Below are 6526 nucleotides of genomic sequence, written 5' to 3' on the forward strand. Positions count from 1 at the left end.
AAAATTAGTTTACTTGCATTTACTTTATCTAGTTTGCTTTATTTACTGTTGCTAAAATGGCCAACCCTGAAAATACTAAGTTGTGTGACTTCACAACCACAAATAATAATGATTTCTTATGCACACCTATTGCTCCACCTGCTACTACAGCAGAATTCTTTGAAATTAAACATGCTTTACTGAATCTTGTTATGCGAGAGCAATTTTCTGGTGTTAGTTCTGATGATGCTGCTGCCCATCTTAATAATTTTGTTGAACTATGTGAAATGCAAAAATATAAAGATGTGGATGGTGATATTATTAAACTAAAATTGTTCCCTTTCTCATTAAGAGGAAGAGCTAAAGATTGGTTGCTATCTCTGCCTAAGAATAGTATTGATTCATGGACTAAATGCAAGGATGCTTTTATTGGTAGATATTATCCCCCTGCTAAAATTATATCTTTGAGGAGTAGCATAATGAATTTTAAACAATTAGATACTGAACATGTTGCTCAAGCTTGGGAAAGAATGAAATCTCTGGTTAAAAATTGCCCAACCCATGGACTGACTACTTGGATGATCATCCAAACCTTCTATGCAGGACTAAATTTTTCTTCACGGAATTTATTGGATTCAGCTGCTGGAGGTACCTTTATGTCCATCACTCTTGGTGAAGCAACAAAGCTTCTTGATAATATGATGATCAACTACTCTGAATGGCACACGGAAAGAGCTCCACAAGGTAAGAAGGTAAATTCTGTCGAAGAAACCTCTTCCTTGAGTGATAAGATTGATGCTATTATGTCTATGCTTGTGAATGATAGGACTAATATTGATCCTAATAATGTTCCATTAGCTTCATTGGTTGCACAAGAAGAACATGTTGATGTGAACTTCATTAAAAATAATAATTTCAACAACAATGCTTACCGGAACAGTTCTAGTAACAACTATAGGCCATATCCTTATAATAATAGCAACGGCTATGGTAATTCTTATGGTAATTCTTACAACAATAATAGGAATTCACCCCCTGGACTTGAAGCCATGCTTAAAGAATTTATTAGTACGCAAACTGCTTTTAACAAATCTGTTGAAGAAAAGCTTGGGAAAATTGATATACTTGCTTCTAAAGTCGATAGTCTTGCTGCTGATGTTGATCTTTTGAAATCGAAAGTTTTGCCTAATGAGAATCATCATAATAAAATTACTACTACAGCAAATGCCATCCAAGTTAGAATTAATGAGAATATAAGATTAATGGCTGAACTGCGTGCTAGGTGGGATAGAGAAGAAAATGAAAAACTAGCTAAAGAGAAGAATATAGCTAAAGTTTGGACTATTACCACCACTAGTAATGCTAATTCTACACATGTTGCTGCACCTCCTACTAATACTAATAAAAGAATTGGTGTTAGCAATGTTTCCACTTCTAATGCAAAGCGCGAGAAACTGCCTGAAACTACTAAAACTGCTGAAACTGCCTGTGATAAAGCTGCTGAAATTTTTTCCAACATTGGGGATGATGATCCCATTGCTTTAGATTATAATGGTTTGAATTTTTATGATTGCCACATCTCTGAAGTTATAAAGTTCTTGCAAAAACTTGCTAAAAGTCCTAATGCTAGTGCTATAAATTTGGCTTTCACGCATCATATTACAAATGCTCTCATAAAAGCTAGAGAAGAGAAACTAGAGCGCGAAGCCTCTATTCCTAAAAAGCTAGAGGATGGTTGGGAGCCCATCATTAAGATGAAGGTTAAAGATTTTGATTGTAATGCTTTATGTGATCTTGGTGCAAGTATTTCTGTTATGCCTAAGAAAATTTATAATATGCTTGACTTGCCACCGCTGAAAAATTGTTATTTGGATGTTAATCTTGCTGATCATTCTACAAAGAAACCTTTGGGGAAAGTTGATAATGTTCACATTACCGTTAACAATAACCTTGTTCCCGTTGATTTTGTTGTCTTGGATATTGAATGCAATGCATCTTGTCCCATTATATTGGGAAGACCTTTTCTTCGAACTGTTGGTGCTATCATTGATATGAAGGAAGGTAATATAAAATATCAATTTCCTCTCAAGAAAGGTATGGAACACTTCCCTAGAAAGAGAATGAAGTTACCTTTTGATTCTATTATGAGAACAAATTATGATGTTGACACTTCATCTCTTGATAATACTTGATACACACTTTCTGCGCCTAGCTGAAAGGCGTTAAAGAAAAGCGCTTATGGGAGACAACCCATGTTTTTACCTACAGTATTTTGTTTTTATTTTGTGTCTTGGAAGTTGTTTACTACTGTAGCAACCTCTCCTTATCTTAGTTTTGTGTTTTGTTGTGCCAAGTTAAGCCGTTGATAGAAAAGTAAGTACTAGATTTGGATTACTGCACAGTTCCAGATTTCTTTGCTGTCACGAATCTGGGTCTACCTCCCTGTAGGTAGCTCAGAAAATTAAGCCAATTTACGTGCATGATCCTCAGATATGTACACAACTTTCATTCAATTTGAGCATTTTCATTTGAGCAAGTCTGGTGCCATTTTAAAATTCGTCAATACGAACTGTTCTGTTTTGACAGATTCTGCCTTTTATTTCGCATTGCCTCTTTTGCTATGTTGGATGAATTTCTTTGATCCACTAATGTCCAGTAGCATTATGCAATGTCCAGAAGTGTTAAGAATGATTGTGTCACCTCTGAATATGTTAATTTTTATTGTGCACTAACCCTCTAATAAGTTGTTTCGAGTTTGGTGTGGAGGAAGTTTTCAAGGATCAAGAGAGGAGTATGATGCAACATGATCAAGGAGAGTGAAAGCTCTAAGCTTGGGGATGCCCCGGTGGTTCACCCCTGCATATATTAAGAAGACTCAAGCGTCTAAGCTTGGGGATGCCCAAGGCATCCCCTTCTTCATCGACAACATTATCAGGTTCCTCCCCTGAAACTATATTTTTATTCCACCACATCTTATGTGCTTTGCTTGGAGCGTCGGTTTGTTTTTGTTTTTTGTTTTGTTTGAATAAAATGGATCCTAGCATTCACTTTATGGGAGAGAGACACGCTCCGCTGTAGCATATGGACAAGTATGTCCTTGGTTTCTACTCATAGTATTCATGGCGAAGTTTCTCCTTCGTTAAATTGTTATATGGTTGGAATTGGAAAATGATACATGTAGTAATTGCTATAAATGTCTTGGGTAATGTGATACTTGGCAATTGTTGTGCTCATGATTAAGCTCTTGCATCATATGCTTTGCACCCATTAATGAAGAAATACATAGAGCATGCTAAAATTTGGTTTGCATATTTGGTTTCTCTAAGGTCTAGATAATTTCTAGTATTGAGTTTGAACAACAAGGAAGACGGTGTAGAGTCTTATAATGTTTTCAATATGTCTTTTATGTGAGTTTTGCTGCACCGGTTCATCCTTGTGTTTGTTTCAAATAAGCCTTGCTAGCCTAAACCTTGTATCGAGAGGGAATACTTCTCATGCATCCAAAATACTTGAGCCAACCACTATGCCATTTGTGTCCACCATACCTACCTACTACATGGTATTTTCCGCCATTCCAAAGTAAATTGCTTGAGTGCTACCTTTAAAATTCCATCATTCACCTTTGCAATATATAGCTCATGGGACAAATAGCTTAAAAACTATTGTGGTATTGAATATGTAATTATGCACTTTATCTCTTATTAAGTTGCTTGTTGTGCGATAACCATGTTCACTGGGGACGCCATCAACTATTCATTGTTGAATTTCATGTGAGTTGCTATGCACGTCCGTCTTGTCTGAAGTAAGAGAGATCTACCACCTTATGGTTAAGCATGCATATGTTAGAGAAGAACATTGGGCCGCTAACTAAAGCCATGATCCATGGTGGAAGTTTCAGTTTTGGACATATATCCTCAATCTCAAATGAGAAAATTATTAATTGTTGTTACATGCTTATGCATAAAAGAGGAGTCCATTATCTGTTATCTATGTTGTCCCGGTATGGATGTCTAAGTTGAAGAATAATCAATAGCGAGAAATCCAATGCGAGCTTTCTCCTTAGACCTTTGTACAGGCGGCATAGAGGTACCCCTTTGTGACACTTGGTTAAAACAGTGCATTGTGATGATCCGGTAGTCCAAGCTAATTAGGACAAGGTGCGGGCACTATTAGTACACTATGCATGAGGCTTGCAACTTATAAGATATAATTTACATGATGCATATGCTTTATTACTACCGTTGACAAAATTGTTTCATGTTTTCAAAATCAAAGCTCTAGCACAAATATAGCAATCGATGCTTTTCCTCTATGGAGGACCATTCTTTTACTTTCAATGTTGAGTCAGTTCACCTATTTCTCTCCACCTCAAGAAGTAAACACTTGTGTGAACTGTGCATTGATTCCTACATACTTGCTTATTGCACTTATTATATTACTCTATGTTGACAATATCCATGAGATATACATGTTACAAGTTGAAAGCAACCGCTGAAACTTAATCTTCTTTTGTGTTGCTTCAATGCTTTTACTATGAATTATTGCTTTATGAGTTAACTCTTATGCAAGACTTATTGATGCTTGTCTTGAAGTGCTATTCATGAAAAGTCTTTGCTTTATGATTCACTTGTTTACTCATGTCATATACATTGTTTTGATCGCTGCATTCGCTACATATGCTTTACAAATAGTATGATCAAGATTATGATGGCATGTCACTCCAGAAATTATCTGTGTTATCATTTTACCTGCTCGGGACGAGCAGAACTAAGCTTGGGGATGCTGATACGTCTCCGACGTATCGATAATTTCTTATGTTCCATGCCACATTATTGATGTTATCTACATGTTTTATGCACACTTTATGTCATATTCGTGCATTTTCTGGAACTAACCTATTAACAAGATGCCGAAGTGCCGCTTGCTGTTTTCTGCTGTTTTTGGTTTCAGAAATCCTAGTAAGGAAATATTCTCGGAATTGGACGAAATCAAAGCCCAGGGGCCTATTTTTCCACGAAGCTTCCAGAAGTCCGAAGACGAAACGAAGAGGGGCCACGGGGTGGTCAAACCCTAGGGCGGCGCGGCCCCACCCCTGGCCGCGCCGGCCTATGGTCTGGGCCCCCCGTGCTGCCTCTTGACTTGCCCTTCCGCCTACTTAAAGCCTCCGTGACGAAACCCCCAGTACCGAGAGCCACGATACGGAAAACCTTCCAGAGACGCCGCCAACGCCGATCCCATCTCGGGGGATCCAGGGGATCGCCTCCGGCACCCTGCCGGAGAGGGGAATCATCTCCCGGAGGACTCTACGCCGCCATGGTCGCCTCCGGTGTGATGTGTGAGTAGTCTACCCCTGGACTATGGGTCCATAGCAGTAGCTAGATGGTTGTCTTCTCCCCATTGTGCTATCATTGTCGGATCTTGTGAGCTGCCTAACATGATCAAGATCATCTATCTGTAATTCTATATGTTGCGTTTGTTGGGATCCGATGAATAGAGAATACTTGTTATGTTGATTATCAAAGTTATATCTATGTGTTGTTTATGATCTTGCATGCTTTCCGTTACTAGTAGATGCTCTGGCCAAGTAGATGCTTGTAACTCCAAGAGGGAGTACTTATGCTCGATAGTGGGTTCATGCCTGCATTGACACCTGGGACAGTGATAGAAAGTTCTAAGTTTGTGTTGTGCTGTTGCCACTAGGGATAAAACATTGATGCTATGTCTAAGGATGTAGTTGTTGATTACATTACGCACCATACTTAATGCAATTGTCTGTTGCTTTGCAACTTAATACTGGAGGGGGTTCGAATGATAACCTGAAGGTGGACTTTTTAGGCATAGATGCAGTTGGATGGCGGTCTATGTACTTTGTCGTAATGCCCAATTAAATCTCACTATACTCATCATGATATGTATGTGCATGGTCATGCCCTCTTTATTTGTCAATTGCCCAACTGTAATTTGTTCACCCAACATGCTGTTTGTCTTATGGGAGAGACACCTCTAGTGAACTGTGGACCCCGGTCCAATTCTCTTTACTGAAATACAATCTACTGCAATACTTGTTCTACTGTTTTCTACAAACAATCATCTTCCACACAATACGGTTAATCCTTTGTTACAGCAAGCCGGTGAGATTGACAACCTCACTGTTTCGTTGGGGCAAAGTACTTTGGTTGTGTTATGCAGGTTCCACGTTGGCGCCGGAATCCCTGGTGTTGCGCCGCACTACATCCCGCCGCCATCAACCTTCACCGTGCTTCTTGGCTCCTCCTGGTTCGATAAACCTTGGTTTCTTTCTGAGGGAAAACTTGCTGCTGTGCGCATCATACCTTCCTCTTGGGGTTCCCAACGAACGTGTGAGTTACACGCCATCAACAGTGTTGGGCCTTCAAGAGCAGAGGTTTGTAGAACAGCAGCAAGTTTCACTTAAGTGAATCACCCAAGGATTATCGAACTCAGGGAGGAAGAGGTCAAAGATATCCCTCTCAAGCAACCCTGCAATCACGATACAAGAAGTCTCTTGTGTCCCCAACACACCTAATAC

The sequence above is a fragment of the Lolium perenne genome, chromosome 4, assembly GCF_019359855.2.
Source record: "Lolium perenne isolate Kyuss_39 chromosome 4, Kyuss_2.0, whole genome shotgun sequence".
NCBI lineage: Eukaryota > Viridiplantae > Streptophyta > Magnoliopsida > Poales > Poaceae > Lolium > Lolium perenne.